Source organism: Mobula birostris, chromosome 6 (genome assembly GCF_030028105.1).
Source record: "Mobula birostris isolate sMobBir1 chromosome 6, sMobBir1.hap1, whole genome shotgun sequence".
NCBI lineage: Eukaryota > Metazoa > Chordata > Chondrichthyes > Myliobatiformes > Myliobatidae > Mobula > Mobula birostris.
The window spans coordinates 131,890,848-131,908,084 of NC_092375.1; the positions used below are offsets into that span (position 1 = coordinate 131,890,848).

At 41.3% G+C, this 17,237-nt stretch overlaps 1 protein-coding gene and 1 long non-coding RNA gene across 4 annotated transcripts in view; one reads left to right on the top strand and one right to left on the bottom strand.

The window, feature by feature from the left end:
* LOC140199369 (trafficking kinesin-binding protein 2-like) overlaps window positions 1-5,364 on the bottom strand; it is a 104,167-nt gene extending 98,803 nt beyond the window's left edge. For 2 of the 3 annotated variants that reach the window (XM_072261336.1, XM_072261334.1), the window contains exon 1: window positions 5,221-5,364. The gene's annotated coding sequence lies outside the window, so the exon portion shown is untranslated. Of the gene's footprint in view, window positions 1-4,998; window positions 5,096-5,220 lie in introns of those variants that run through there. The other variant, XM_072261335.1, reaches the window with a different exon arrangement.
* A 41-nt stretch (window positions 5,365-5,405) lies between these two features.
* LOC140199370 (uncharacterized) lies at window positions 5,406-17,237 on the top strand. Its single transcript, XR_011886406.1, has 3 exons — window positions 5,406-6,706; window positions 15,739-15,819; window positions 16,912-17,237. It is a non-coding gene; the product is annotated as an uncharacterized lncRNA (long non-coding RNA).

The following is a 17,237-nucleotide window of genomic DNA, read 5'->3' on the forward strand; positions in this document are numbered from 1 at the left end:
GCGATGCAGCTTTCCTGGATAAAAATGCATATACCAAAGCAAAGCAAATGATCTGTTTATTGATTATGCACAATGACCCAAATGACCAAATTAAACAAAGCAATTCCTGCCTCAACCTGTAAATTCCATCAAGTATCAACAACATGCCTACAAAAGCAACATAGTCAATTTACAGCAAGCATTCTTCTTCATTCATTTCATTCAAACATGACTGCCCTTTCACCAAGGACAAAGACATTAATTTGGTAGATCAAGTTACTACATTAAAAGAATATGCATCATGTGTAAAATTCAATACTACACAACCAAATTAAGTGCAAATTCCCTGGCATCCAGTTTAGCAGTGAACGAACTCCAAAACTGATGTGTGCAATGAGAAAATTAATAAATGTACCACTGGAAAATCTAAGTGTATGGAATGGGAAAAGAATATTTTAACAAAAGTGTACCTCACTAATCATAGTATTAAAAGTAGTGGCCAAGGATTTATGATTATATTAAAGCACTTTGTTAGGTAAAATTAGCAGGGAAAGGATCCAGAGAACACCTAAAAAAAGTCCACACAGGCCTCAGGTCCAGCACTAGCAGAGAATCAAGTGACAAAACTCACGGTGTAAAATGACAATGAAACAGGAAAACAAAATGATTTTACACATAACATGAAGGAGCAGAGTGCAAATTATAAGTGATTGCAAGGAACAAATCTCATCTGTTAAAGCACTTTATGTCAAAAGTTCAGTCAGTAGAATTATTTATCTTCAGTTTAACAGAAAATGTTATTGTATTGAGAACTTTAATAATTGACTGTAACTGAAGTGAACTGTGACAGAGTGCAAGGTCTTAGGATCAAGATTCCTTCTTAATATAGAGTACACTTCAATGTACAGAAAGATCATAGGTCTGATGGTTAGCCTCATCAACAATGACGATTAGACACTGTACAGTGAGGAGGTAAAGCAGCTGGTAAAATGGTGTGAGCACAACAACTTGAGTATTAACACTGGCAAAACCAAAGAGATGATTGTGGATCTTCGGAAAGTACAGGCTGACCACTCCGCACTGCACACACATGGCTCCTCCGTGGAGAGAGTTAGGAGCACAGTTTCTGGAAGTGCTTCATCATTATGTGATTGTCTGGTCTCTCAACATCACCTCTTGGTCAAAAAAGCGCAGGAGTGTCTCCACGTCCTGGGGATATTGAGACGAGTGAGGCTCCCCCCCACACCCAACCCCCATTTGAACCAATCTTTACAGGAGCACCATCGAGTGTCCTGACTAGTTGCATCACCGTCTGACACGAGGATTGCCAGGCGTCTGCTGAGAGGATCATCAGGTCGACCTTCCACCCATTAGAGATATTTATCAGGAGTGCTGCACACACATGGCCCTTAGCACTGTCAGTGATACTTCCCATCCATCCAACAATCTTTTTGACCTCCTACCATCAGGCAGGTGGTACCGTAGCACTAGGACAAGAACTGTTAGGATAGGAAACAGCTTCTTCCCACAAAAGACCACTGAACTCCCTGCCACCACTCAGGTCTCATAACGTATGAAGAGCCAGTAGCATTATACTATTTACTTTCTAAAAGCACCTTATTTGTATATTGTAATGCACCTCATTATTTGTTAATTTATTTGTAGCAATATTACTTTATGTGCTGTGTGTGAGTTATATGACCTGTGTTGAACACCTTGGTGTCATTTGGTGCTATACATGTGTATGATTGAATGGCAATAAACTTGAACTTGATACATGTTGAAATAAATGATGGATATATATTTCAATAGGATCTGCCTCCTCAACAGCAAAGACCTGGATTTTTCTGGTGCCTTTAATATATAACATCCTTTGCAGGAGTGCAATCGAACAATATGAAAATGCCAAGCCAAAGTTTTTCCTTTGTTCTTGTCCTAATGTTATGGTACCTCCTGCAAATGGCTGGGGGTCAAAGTGACAAAGGGTCACCAAAAGCTTGATTAATAAGGAACATTTTTAAAGAGGCAAGTAGGGAAACAAAGGAATGCCATTAATTGTGAGAAAAAATGGCAGTGGAGATAGGGGAATTAAACAAAGATAAAGTGTTAGGGAAGGGAAAACTGATGAAAAAATAAATATAAATCATTAATCTGTGGGGAAACCAACTGACATCAATGAACAAAATGACAGATGAGTATGGAAGTTAAAGTTCAGAGTTCAAAGTAAAATTTAGCAGAGTACATACATGTCACCACATACAACCCTGAGATTCTTTTTCTGCGGGCATACTTAGCAAATCTATAGAACATGAACAGGATCAATGGGCAACTAACTGTGCAAATGCAATTACAAAAAACAAGCATGAAATAACAAGATAAAGAGACCCTATCTACTCCTCAACTTTCTTTCTCCAGTCCTACCGAGGGGTTTTGGACCGAAACATCAACTGTACTTTTTTCCATAGATGCTGCCTGGCCTGCTGAGTTCCTCCAGCATTTTGTGTGTGTTCCTCAGACTTCCAGCATCTGCAGATTTTCTCTTGTTTGTCGCATGAGTGCAATTATCCCCTTTTGTTCAGGGCCTGGCAATTGAGGGGTAGTAACTGTTTTTGAACTTGGTCCTGAGGCTCCTGTATCTTCTACCTGACGGCAGAAGTGAGAAAACAGCATGCCCTGGGTGGTGAGGATCTTCGATGATGGATGCTGCTTTTCATGTAGATGTGCTCAATGGTTGGGAGGGTTTTAACCATGATGTACTGGGCCGAATCCACTACCTTTGTAGGATTTTCCACTCAAAGGCAATGGTGTTCCCATGCCAGGCTGTAATGCAGCCAATCAGCACACTTTCCACCAACATCTATAGACGTTTGCCAAGGTTTTTACGACATATCAAAACTCCACAGACTTCTGAGGAAATAGAGGTGCAGTTGTGCTTCCTTTCCAATTATATTTATATGACGTGTCCAGGACAAGTCCTCTGAGATAGTGACATCCAGGAATTTGAAGTTACTGATCTTTTCCACCTCTGATCCATTGGTGATTACTGGCTCATGTATCTCTGGTTTCCCTCTCCTGAAGTCCACAAACTGTTCCTTGGTCTTGGCTCGATACATTTGTTAAGAATGAGGGTGGCAGTGCAGAGATATGTCTCCACCAAAGGAGGTGTAAGGCCCTCCTTCCATCTGCTAGCCTGCAAGGTGTAGTACTTGCTAAGCTCCCTGATCAGGATCACGTGAAGCCACAGGAGCAGATAGTAGATGGTCATATGAGCTGCTGGTGCATATCACAAGTCCATTATGTGACCACTAACGCCAGGCAGACAATCTCTGAAGAGTATTGATAATGGCGGGGTCACTCATCTTGTAAAGACACTGCCTAGAAGGCGGCAATAACAAACTACCTCTGTAGAAAAATTTGCCAAGAACAATCATGGTCATAGAAAGACCATGATCACCCACATCATATGACATGGCACATAATGAACAAATGAACGATGAAGAATGAGAGCAGTGTATGATGAAGGGAAAAAAAAGGAAGAGTGAAGATAAAAGAAAATCAAAAATTAAACTTCAAATCTCTCCTGTCATTACTGTGCCTTGGCTGAGCTCAACAATGTGACAGCCTTCAAGTGGTACTGTAATTCCACAAGCTTCACTGTCCAAATTGAATGACATATTCCAGACAAAGTGGTGTTTAATTATAACTCCCATTTCCCACATTGAAAGTATGGTTCTTCATTATCTGAAACAATACAAATCCAAAGAAAAACTCCTTTCTGATACAAGTACTACCATTTTAAAGGACATCACCAACAATACTGTTCCCAGGTTGAGCACTGTCATATCTGTTCATCACTCTACCTTTGTTGCAGATAATTTCTGTCCTAATATACACATCTAAGGGTTTTTTTTTCAGGTGCTTGCCTAATATTATAATCTGAGAAAACATGAATCCATTTCTCACATCATTGACAATTCTGTGTGAACACAAGTTGGAATTCTTCCCATGAGATCAAACATTCATAGTAAGAATGTTCAGATAAGAATGTTCTGATAAGACTACACAACAGCAACATCAGTTACTCCATTCAGACTTACATCACAGACTATAAATTCATCAGCATGCCAAGTTATGTATCGTATCAATAAGATTGTGACATGCTTGAATTCATTCCAAGAGATTTCAACACATACCTTAACGCATTTACCAGTCGCGCTACACATCCATCCTCACCTCTCACTGACTAGAGAACAAGATCAACTAGGTAATTGCAGACTGTCAAATGGGTCCCTTTCCCCTGTTCCAATATTACGGTCAACAAAAACAAGTGATGAAATAAGCCTCTTTTTACAAAACTTTAAAACTTCATCACGGTCTCCATTACATCACATTGGCTGCTCAAAGCTAAGACCTAGGATTAACATGTAATGGCCAAAAAAATCTCATAGTAAGACATGACATGCATAAAACCTCCAAGTAATACAGCCACCTTCAGGTTCAGAATAATTTCCAATTTGCTGTACATTAGACTTTCTGTACATTTCTGTATTTAAGAATTTACACATATACTGTACATCAACAGGAAATGGAAAAATCACATCCTTCCAGTGTATATAGAATGAGCAAACTAAAAATACACCAGTAAAAGAATAGAACAATCCAGTGATATCTTTGATAGGATTTAATTACTGACACAATTTAGATTCCTCATCCAGGGAAGGTGGGCAGTGCAGAAGTTGGTGCTGAGGGGAAGCAGAGAGTGGAGCGCGAAATGAGGGGTCAGAAGGTGACCAGTGGAGTGAGGGCGGGAGAGGATGACCAATTAGAAAATGAGTTGCGGACGTTGAGAGGGTTGGAAGTGTGTCAGGGAGGGGGAGCGAATTAGCTGAGTGGGGGGCGGTAGAGAAGTCTGGGCTGTGCGTGGCTATCGGGGTGCGGGTGTGGTAGTAGGATACCAGTAAAAGCCTTGACAGCGAGGGAGAGAGTTCCAGCATGCATCCTAGAACAAAATGGGCTTACCTGGAGTTTTCATTAGGGATGATAATAAAGGTCAACAGCTGGGGAGGGGGAAATAACAGAGGAGCAGCAGTAGGGTGGGGTGGGCGGAAGCACCAGTGAGTCAGTGGTCAGTGACACTGGAGGGGCGGGCAGTGACAAAGCGACACCGGGTGACCGTGCCGACCTCGCTCATTGCCGCCCATACGCCGTCCCTCATCCCTTCCTGCAACTCACTACACTCACCATCCAACTCTGTCCTCCAACCAGTCCGTTCCTCGGTCTCGGTCACTAGTCAGATCCCGCCACGGGCACCGAAGGACTTTCAAAGGAAGACGGGGCCTTAGCAACCAGCGCAGATGCCAGTTCTATCGCTCTCAGCGTCATCGACTTCCGACCGTACGCTTCGCCGCTCGACTGCTGACGTCATCATACAGTGACGGACGAACCCATTTTTTTCTCGTGTTTGGGACCCCCTTCCGTGTTGCCGAGCAGTGATCGCCGAGCCCTACAAGATGCCTCTCACCAGCGAATTAGTTACGGCAGTTCATCGGCATTTGCTAAAGTATCTGTTCCTTTCAAGAGAGAAAGAAAGTCTCTCCTTTCTGCAGGTTGGGTTCAACTGATGAGCAAGCACTTCATTCTCTTTAGTCCACTGATCACAAAAATATCAGAGTCAAGTAGCACAGCAACGGGCCCTTCAGCCTGTTCGCTTTCGTGCAGATCAATGGGTATCCATTGATACTAATCCCATTTTCTGGCAGTCAGAATGGAACCTGGAACAAAAACAGAAAATGCTGGAAACGCTCAGCCGCATCTGTAAGAGAAACAGTTGTTTCAGATCGAAGATCCTAAAACAAAATTTTAACCCTCTATACCTTGGTGATTCAAGTGCTATTTCATAAATGTTGTGCGAGGCCCTGCTTCCACCACCCCGTCAGACAATGCATTATAGATTTTAGCTACTCTGGGTGAAGATCCTTAGATTCAAAATCAGATTAGTTCATTATCATATATGCAATGAAATTCCCTGCTCACTTGAAGCTCACATAGTAATAAAAACAAGAATATGGTGGTGAGTGCAAACAGAATGATGTGAAGATTGTCATGCAAATTAAAGTAGTACAAAAAGAAAGGCTAAAGTGACAATAACAAAATAACTGAGAGGAGGAAGTCTGTACAAAGCAGCATCATGTAAAGGGGATGTGAAAGAAGTCTTATAGCAGTGAGGAATGCTGTTCTTAAATCTGGTCGTCTGGGATTTCAAGCTCCTGTATGTTCTCCCAGAAGGTAGAAGAAAAGAAGAGGCATCCTTTATGATACTATTAACCGTTCTGCAGCAATCCACCATGAAGATGGGCTGGGCAGTGTTTATCACTCTGCAGATTCCATCTGTCCAGATCAGAACAGTTGCCATGTTAAGATACAGTCAGTCGGGATACTTTCTATAATGCATCTATAGATGGTAGAGAGAACCTTCATAGACAAATCCTCCTGAATCTATCAGATACCTAAGAAAGTAAATATGCTGTTGTACTTTCTTATATCACCACATCAGACTGGAGGGACTCGGTGATATTGTTGGTGATGTGAATACCAAAGAAACTGAAGCCGTCAACCATCTCAACATTAGCTCTATTGAGGAAAGCATTATCTTCACTGCTTGCTTCTTTAAGTCAACAACCAACTCTTTTGTCTTGTTGACAGTAATGTTCTGACATTAGGACACAAGGTTTGTGATTTTCTTTCTGTACTCTGATTGTTATTAATCTGGTCTATACCGTTCAAGAAAATATATACCTTCTGGTTTTGTATACTCCTGCTGTGGAAAAGAGTTTGTGATTACTGGAATCCAATTTCTGACTATTCAGAAATCCCTATGGTTGATCATTTTATTAGTCCAGGTTTTGTACTGGGGGTCCAGAGTGCAAGCAGAGTACACAGGCAGAGACAGGGGTTCAAAGTGAGGGCTGGGTACATAGAGGGAACTGGGGTTGGGTGTGTAGTTGGAGTGTGAGTACGTTTGTGACTAGAGCCAAGTGACTGATCAAAATGGGACTGAGCACTTAGGATGGTATTGAGGATCTCAGGATCTTGTTTTCGAAGAACACAGAATCTCCGTGTAAATGTCATAAGTACCAGACTCCATATCAAACAACCCACCTGCCTGCCTCGTCAGGCAATTCCTACCCCTTCCATGGAAGACTGCAGATCCCACATTGGCTCAATCAATCATCTCAGAACTCACAAAACCAGAGTTGAATCAAGACATCCTCGATCGAGAGGGACTGCCAAAGAAGAAGAAAAGGAGATACTTGTACTGTTAACAATAACTCATACGCAGTGAATGGGGACAGTTGGTTCAGTCCCTCATCTGATCTGTGCCAGGGAGCAGATCCAGGCAGAGACTCCATCTGAACTATAAAGAGGGATTTGAACAGAGACAGTTGTTATTCGATTACTTCTGTGCGCCACCTGCTGGTTGACTCGGGATATTCATCAACAATGAAAAACGTATAACATAGAAATCTCCAGCACATCACAGGCCCATTCGCCCACAACGTTGTGCTGACCATGTAAACTACTCTAGAAACTGCCTAGAATTTCCCTAGTGCATAGCTCTCTATTTTTCTAAGCTCCATGTACCTAACCAAGAGGCTGTTAAAAGACCCTATTGTATCTGCTTCCACCACTGCCGCTGGTAGTGCATTACACGCACCCACCACTCTGTGTGAAAAACTTACGCCTGATATCCCCTCAGTACCTATTTCCAAGCACCTTAAAACTATGCCTCCTCGTGTTAGCCATTTCAGCCCTGGGAAAAAGCCTCTGGCTATCCACAAGATCAATGCCCCTCATCATCTTATACACCTCTATCAGGTCACCTCTCATCCTCGGTCTCCTTGGCCAAGGAGAAAAGGCCAAGTTCACACAATCTATTCTCATAAGGTACGCCCTCCAAACCAGGCAACACCATTGTCAATCTCTGCACTCACTCTATAGTATCCACATCCTTCCTGTAGTGAGGGGACCAGGACTGAACACAGTACTCCAAGTGGGGTCTGACCAAGGTCTTATATAGCTGTAACATTACCTCTCGGCTCTTGAACTCAATCCCACGGTTGATGAATGCCAACACACCATACGCTTTCTTAATGACACTGTCAACCTGTGCAGCAATTTTGAGTGTCCAATTGACACGGACCCCAAGATCTTTCAGATCCTCCACACTACCAGGAGTTTTACCATTAATATTATATTCTGTCTTCAAATTGGACCTACCAAAATGAACCACTTCACACTTACCTGTGTTGAACTCCATCTGCCACTTCTCAGCCCAGTTCTGCATCCTATTGATGTCCACTTGTAACCACTGACAACCCTCCAGACTATCCACAACACCCCCAACCTTTTGTGTCATCAGCAAACTTACTAACCCACCCTTCTACTTCTTTATCCAGGTCACTTATAAAAATCACAAAGAGGAGGGATCCCGGAACAGATCCTGTTGAACACCACTGGTCACCGATCTCCATGCAGAATACAAACTATCTACAACCACCCTTTGCCTTCTGTGGGCAAGCCAATTTTGGATCCACAAAGCAATGTCTCCTTGGATTCCATACCTCCTTACTTTCTGAAGGAGCCTTGCATGGAGAGCCGTTTTAAGCCTTACTGAAATCCGCATACACGACATCCACTGCTCTAACTGCATCAATATGTTTTGCTATATCCTCAAAGGATTCAATCAGGCTCATAAGGCACGACCTGACCTTGACAAAGCCATGCTGACTATCCCTCATAAATCCTGCCTCACAAGATCTTCTCCAACAATTTTCCCACCACTGAAGTCAGACTCACAGGTCTATAATTTCCTGGGTTATCTCTACTCCCTTTCTTGAACAAGGGAACAACATTTGCAACCCTCCAATCCTCCGTTACTTCTCCCGTCCCTATTGATGATGCAAAGATCATTGCAAGAGGCTCAGCAATTTCCTCCCTCGCTTGCCACAGTAGCCTGGGGTATATCTCATCTGGTCCCGTTGACTTATCTGACTTACATCGATGAAGGATGAGCAGCTAATGTAGTATAGACGGATTTCAGCGAGGCATTTGATAAGGTACCCCATGCAAGGCTTATTGAGAAAGTAAGGAGGCATGGGATCCAAGGGGACATTGCTTTGTGGATCCAGAGCTGGTTTGCCCACAGAAGGCAAAGAGTGGTTGCAGACGGTCATATTCTGCATGGAGGTCGGTGACCAGTGGTGTGCCTCAGGAATCTGTTCTGGGACCCTTACTCTTCGTGATTTTTATAAATGACCTGGATGAGGAAGTGGAGGGATGGGTTAGTAAATTTGCTGATGACACAAAGGTTGGAGGTGTTGTGAATAGTGTGGAGGGCTGTCAGAGGTTACAGCAGGACATAGATAGGATGCAAGACTGGGCTGAGAAGTGGTAGATGGAGTTCAACCCAGATAAGTGTGAAGTTGTTCATTTTGGTAGGTCAAATATGATGGCAGAATATATTATTAATGGTAAGACTCTTGGCAGTGTGGAGGATCAGAGGGATCTTAGGGTCCAAGTCCATAGGACACTCAAAGCAGCTGTGCAGGTTGACTCTGTGGTTAAGAAGGCATACGGTGCATTGGCCTTCATCAATTGTGGGATTGAGTTTAAGAGCCGAGAGGTAATGTTGCAGCTATATAGGACCCTGGTCAGACCCAACTTGGAGCACTGTACTCAGTTCTGATCTCCTCACTACAGGAAGGTTGTGGAAGCCATAGAAAGGGTGCAGAGGAGATTTACAAGGATGTTGCCTGGATTGGGGAGCATGCCTTATGAAAAGAGGTTGAGTGAACTCGGCCTTCTCTCCTTGGAGCAGAGGTGGATGAGCGGTGACCTGATAGAGGTGTATAAGATGATGAGAGGCATTGATTGTGTGGATAGTCAGAGGCTTTTTCCCAGGGCTGAAATGGTTGCCACAAGAGGACACAGGTTTAAGGTGCTGGGGAGTAGGTACAGAGGAGATGTCAGGGGTAAGTTTTTTACGCAGAGAGTGGTAAGTGCATGGAATGGGCTGCCGGCAACGATGGTGGAGGCGGATAGGATAGGGTCTTTTCAGAGACTTTTGGATAGGTACATGGAGCTTAGAAAAATAGAGGGCTCTGGGTAAGCCTAGTAATTTCTAAGGTAGGGACATGTTTGGCACAACTTTGTGGGCTGAAGGGCCTGTATTGTGCTGTTGGTTTTCTAGGTTTCTATGTTAATGTTTTTCAAAAGCTCCAGCACATCCTCTTTCTTAAATGTCTATCTGCTCAAGTGTTTCAGTCCGCTGTAAGTCATCCCCATAATTGCCAAGGTCTTTTTCCCTAGTGAATACTGAAGCAAAGTGTTCATTAAGTACCTCCACTATCTCCTCTGACTCCATGCATGTGTTTCCACTATTGCTCCTATTCTCGCATGGCACATCCTCTTGCTCTTCACATACATACTTGTAGAATGCCTTGGCGTTTTCCTTAGTCTTGCTCACCAAGGCCTTCTCATGGCCCCTTCTGGCTCTCTTAATTCCATTCTTAAGCAGCCTTGTAATTTTCTAGAAAAGACTTCAAGGGCAGACATTGTATTCAAAAGTAAACAACAGGGTCAAAATGGTATCAGTCTCCTAAATCCAGACAAGAATATTTTTAAAAATATGTCCATTTTTATCAAGCTTTTATTGCTAAAGAATATACTTTTGCTTTTTAGTATTCAGTAAAACCAATGTCGAAATGTTACTCTTATAATTATTTTCAGTATAAAGTTCTATAGAGCAATAAGTATAATTAGACTAAGAAAGCAGTGTTTCAGTGTGTAGCTATCTTGAAACCCCTAAATTAAGCTCAGAATCTTGATCAAATCATGAAGAGAAACACTTAATATTTTAAATTACTTACTTCACCAGCTGCACAGGAAGATAGTTTGCCATGACTCTTGTCACAAAATTTAATTGTCCACTGCTTAAAAGGATTCTAATTTTGGACAACAAACAGATCCTGTAATGGAAAAGCTCCATTGGAAGTGTGTGTCTATACAGCAATCAGATCTATAATGCAATAGTTTAGAAAAAGCACATTCCAGGACTTTTCAAAGCACTTTATAGTCATGTACTGTTGAAATGTAATCACTACGATAATATGGGAACGAAACAGAATGACTTAAGAAATATGCCAAACACTGATGCTTAAGCAAATTGGAACTCCAACCTTTTGTGGCCAACACGATGGCCATAAAGAAGGGATAAAGCTCCTGTTATCTGCTAATTCATGAAAATGTGAGAAGCAGCCAAGACATATTCAAGTGGCCAAAACAAGAGTGTGCAGTCAATTTGCTTCCTCATGGTCTATATAAGAATTGATCAAAGGGTTTTGCCGTAGTCTATCTATTAACGCAATGCCTAATTAAGTTTACATAGGATTTTGACTAATTAACTAACGTTGAACTACTCTCTCGGGAATTATTTCATGTCAATGTTGTAAACTGTGACATTATAAGCACCGATTCAACAACAATCAAATGGTCATAACCTGCCTATCACCTCCCTCTGGTGCTCCTCCCCTTTCTTCCATGGTCTTGTGTCCTCTCCTATCAGATTCCCCCTTCTCCAGCACTTTCACCTATCAGCCTCCCAGCCCTTTACTTCGCTCCTCCCCCTCCCAGTTTCACCTATCACCTACCACCTTGTACTTCAACCTCCCCTTGCCCCATCTTCTTGATGTAACTTCTCATCTTTTTCCCCAGTCCTGATGAAGGGTGTGGCCCAAAACATTGACTGTTTACTCTTTTCCACAGATGCTGCCTGGCCTACTGAGTTCCTCCAGTGGTTTCCGTGTGTTGCTCTGATTTCCAGCACCTGCAGATTTTCTTATCCTTGAACAATCAAATGGTTATTTGTGTGCAATAAGCTAGCTTGATCCCATCTGGATGATACCCTTAGCTTTTAAGTAATAAAAGGCTTAATTTTTATGACTACAGTTATATCAAGTGATAGAAAGAACTTCTAATTGCTATTTTATCAGGGAACCCTGAAGTATTCTGTTCATATTGAGTTACTTTTTGAAACACAGACATTGTTATGGCAGCCAACCTACAACTTCTGGAAACTGAAAACCTTGCATTGTGGATGGATGCTAAAATAGGGTGGGGTTGAGGCAGGGCTAAAATGCAGATGTTAGAATTTTAATGGATGGATGAATGAAAATTATCTGACCTTTCTTCTTGTTACACTACATGCTGCATTTTCTTCCTACATGTCATGTTATTGTGCACTGAAGATTATAGTGTTACAGCCCAAAACACACTCTAACCTAAGCAGATTACCACATTTACAGATGGAAGGGACTCATCTAAGTACTTCTTAAATGTGAATAGACTTGCCTCCACTCAGAAATTTCAAACCAGATTTCATCCACTCTCTGAATGAAAAAAAATCTTCTCAAATCCCCACTAATTTTCATTTCCATGACCATAAAACTTAAGCCCTCCAGTCATAGATGACTCTGCTAAAGAGAAAGGTTTCTTACTTCTCCCCCAGTCTATGCTCCTCATAATTTTTAATGTTTCAAATAGGTTCCCCCTCAGCCTCAAAGGGAAACAAACACAGCCTATCTAGTCTGTTCTCATTCCCAAAACATACCATAGAGGGCAACATATTGGTGAATCTCCCCTGCACTTTCTCCAGAGCAATCACATTCTTCCTATTGTGTGGTGACCAAAAATACACAGTATTCCAACAGTTGTCTAACTAATGTTCAACATACATTGAAATTGTATAAGGCATTGGTAAGGCCAAATTTGGAGTATAGTGTACAGTTCTGGTCACTGAATTATAGGAAAGATGTCAATAAAATTGAGCGAGTACAGAGGAGGTTTGCTAAAATGTTGCCTGGGTTTCATCTCCTAAGTTACAGAGAAAGGTTGAACAAGTTAGGTCTTTATTCTTTGGAGCGTAGAAGGTTGAGGGGGGACTTGATAGAGGTGTTTAAAATTATGAGGGAGATTGATAGAATTGACGTGGATCGGCTTTTTCCATTGAGAGTGGGGAAGATTAAAACAAGAGGACATGAGTTGGGAGTTAAAGGACAAAAGTTTAGGGGTAACATGAGGGGGAACTTCTTTACTCAGAGAGTGGTGGCTGTGTGGAATGAGTAAGTGGTTGAGGCAGGTTCGATGTTGTCATTTAAAGTTAAATTGGATAGCTATATGGACAGGAAAGGAATGGAGGGTTATGGGCTGAGTGCAGGTCGGTGGAAGTAGGAGAGAGTAAGTGTTCGGCACGGACTAGAAGGGCCAAGATGGCCTGTTTCCATGCTGTAATTGTTATATGGTTATACGTTGTATCTTAACCTCCCTGCTCTTATATTAATTGCTCTGGCTAATATCCTGCATACCTTCTTTACCACCTCATCTATGTGCTGGTGTCCTCAGGTCCCTCTGTTTCTCAAACTTACTATTACTGCCATTGATTACAAATCTCACACTTTATTAGTTTACCCAAAATACATTCACTTACATTTTTCAGGATTCCATCTGGCTTTGCTCCACCAATCTTACCAGCTCTGTAGCTGAAGCTTACCTTCCTTGCAATCAACAACACCATCAATTATCATATCATCTCTGAAGTTACAAATCACTGATGCATATCCGTATTGATAATACAATACTGTGCAAAAATCTTAGGCACATTTTTACAGCTGGGAATGGTGAGGCTGGAGTGGTGTGGTGCGGGTGCAGACACACCTAACCCTGAGACACCGGGCAAGGTTATTTGATTCCCAATAATTGGTTTATTGATCATTACCAAATGTCTCTCTGGTGCACCCCATGATTCCCATCTCCCTATCCCCTTCCCATTCTCAGTCCACAATGGACATCCATATTAGAATCAGATTTATCATCACTCACATAGGTCATGAAATTTGAATTTTTTATGTATTGCAATCTCACTGCTGCCATCAGGTAGAATGTACAAGAGACTCAGGACTCACACCACCAGGTTCAAGACCAGTTACCACCTCTCAGCCATCAGGTGCTTCAATAAAAGGGGATAACTACTCACTTGCTCCGTCATTGACATGCTCCTGCAACAATCTCACTTTAAGTACTCTCACGTTTTCGTTATTTATTGCTATTGATTTATATTTGCATTTGCAGTTTGTTGACTTCTGCACTCTGGTTGAACTTTCATTGATCCTATTACAGTTACAATTCTATAGATTTGCTGAGTATGCCCGCAAGAAAATGAATCTCAGGATTGTATATGGTGACATATGTGTACTTAGATAATAAATTTACTTTGAACTTTGAATGTGTTTACTACAGGAATGTGCATTCTGGAATTCAGAAGAATGAGAGGAGATCTTATAGAAACATAAAACTATGAAAGGGGTAGTAAGATCAAGGCAGGAAATTGTTTTCTCTGGTAGGTGAGACTAGAACTAGGGGACATAGCCTAAGGATTGAGGGGAGTAGATTTAGGATGGAGATGAGGAGGAACTGCTTTTTCCAGAGAGTGGTGAATCTGTGGAATTCTCTGCCCAATCAAGAAGTGGAGGCTGCCTCAGTTAATATATTTAAGACAAGATTGGATAGATTTTTGTATAGTAGGGGGAATTAAGGGTTATGGGGAAAAGGTAGGTAGGTGGAGATGAGTCCATGGCCAGATCAGCCATGATCTTATTGAATGGCGGAGCAGGCTTGACAGGCCAAATGGCCTACTCCTGCTCCTATTTCTTAGGTTCTTATGTGTATAAGACAAACTGCAAGGTTCCAGTACTGATTCCTGTGATCCAACAACAGGCACAGCCTGAAGCACCTTCAGTAACTCCAAAAGACTGAGGTTTGGTAAAATACTGAAAGGCTTTTATTCGCTGTACAATACGACCTCCATGGTGAGTGTCTGCCCCCGGACTGAGGGGGAGGGGCAAGGCGAAAACCTTTATACAGGATTCTGTGGGAGGAGCCACAGGGGCAGTCAGCAAAGGGGCGTGTCCAGACAGCTAACCCAGTTACAACATATATGTACATGGTTTACCACACAGCCTTCATTTGCAAAATAACTCATTACCTAGCCAATTTTAGATTCATTTTAACAATGCGCACTGGATTCAGTCGGCAGTTAACTTTTGGATCATTTTCAGTGTGGGAATTTGTCAAAAGCCCTACTGAAGTCAATTAAGACATCAAATGCACAACTCTCATCAACACATGTAATAACCCTCTTCAAAAAGTTCAATCCAATTAGCTATTAGTCAACTGAGATTTTCCCTTCATAAAGGCGTGCTGTTTGGTACCAGCCTCTTCATGTTGTTCCTCATTTTAAAAAATAATTTCCATACCATTATGATTCATGTTAATTTTCCATAAAATATTAATTTTATTGTTTTAAACATGTTCATTGATACAGATTGTATATTAATTACAGTATATTAATGAATGAATGCTAACTGTTAAATTTTAGCTAGGTCTAATCTTAAGATTAATCTAAATTAATTTGTTATAATCTATGTACAGTATATTTGTAGCATTTAACAATGTCTGGCTCAATAGTTCCACAAGAACTATTGCCTCTAATGCCAATTCCATGTAAATATCTTTCAAAACTATTGAGCCAAAAGTTCTCACCTGCATTATGAACACAATTAATGTCTGCTTCCACAGGACTTGAACAGTATTTAAATTTTTCTTATCAATCCCATTAACCTTTGCTTTTTTCTCATTTTTTTTTAGCAAGAGTCAAAGGCTCTGTACAGGATTTACCATGACCTTTGTTACATAAATGGGTGGAAAATTGTGCACATTTGGATTGAGGTACGTAGCATATAAATGGAAAGCCACAATGCAATTCTATCAGCAATGTTATTACTGGTAGAACTTTCCCAGAAAGACAGGCTTATCATTTATGCTGCTTTTAATGTTCCTTTTTGGTGACTCTAAAACATTGACTATTTTGTTTAATTTTCATTAATGTTAATGTGTAAACATTTATCTGTTGTTTTTGAATGAGTTGGCTACACACCCACATTGTTCTTCTTACAGACTGTTCAGAGTCCATCTGAAAATGTGAGTCAGGGTATGAGTTAAGTTTTCTGAGAAATGACAGCAGGGAGATGTAACTGTGATGGAAAAACTGATGCACAATTCACAAATATGTGAACTTGCAAGAGGGAGTCTGTCGAAACTGGAATAAAAACAAGAAGTTAAAATAGTTTGTACAGGCGATCCCCACAATACAGCTGCTTGGGTAAATTTGCCTCTACAGAATTCAAAAATCATTACTAAAATTTTGAGATATGAAATAGTAATAACATAGGAAGGGTTAATCTGGAATCTACTAAAGCTTAAAACTGTAGGAGAAGGGAGTAAAAATTAATCTAAAATAATGAATTAAGAATGATGTTCTTTACTCCAAAGGATCTATTTTTTTTCAGATTAGACTAAGGCTGTTGAGAAGAGACAAGAAAACATCTTCCTCACACATTAAGTACTACAATGATTTGAAAAAATGCTGCCCAAGAAGTGAATGAAGCAAATTGGACAATAGAATTCAACCTAAACTATTAAATATGTAAGGGTTAGAAATTAGCCCTTAAAGTATTTAGATGGGGTAAGAGGAAACGAGTGGGGATTAACTGGACAACACTAAAAAAGAACTGGCACATGATTAGGAGGTACAGTCGAGAATACTGCCATATAGCCCTTTGAGCCTGCTCTGCCATTCATGACTCATCTGATCTTTGGCTTCAATTCCATTTTCATGCCCTCTCCCCCTCCCCATTTCTATTGATTGTTATTGTAATGCAAATATCGATCGATCTCAGCTTGAATACTTCAATGACTCAGCATAATGACAGCAGCATGCACGGCCTCTCCGGTGATGATTATCTGTTATCTGTTAAATAGGGGACCGTGCACAATTCTGATTTGATGGAGACGGACGTGAGAGTACGGAGGAACATCTGGAAAACTTCTGAAATGCCCGCTTCGCTGCCGCTGCTACTGTGTGGTAACCGGAATCTCGGGGACTCGGGAACTTTTGAGACTTTTTTTTTACCGTGCCCATGGTTTGTTCTTCATCAAATTATGGTATTGCTTTGCACTGCTGTAACTATATGTTATAATTATGTTCTGTCAGAGTTAGTCTTTGGTTTGTCCTGTTTTCTGTGATATCACTCCGGAGAAACATTGTATCGTTTCTTAATGCATGGATGCATTTCTAAATGACAATA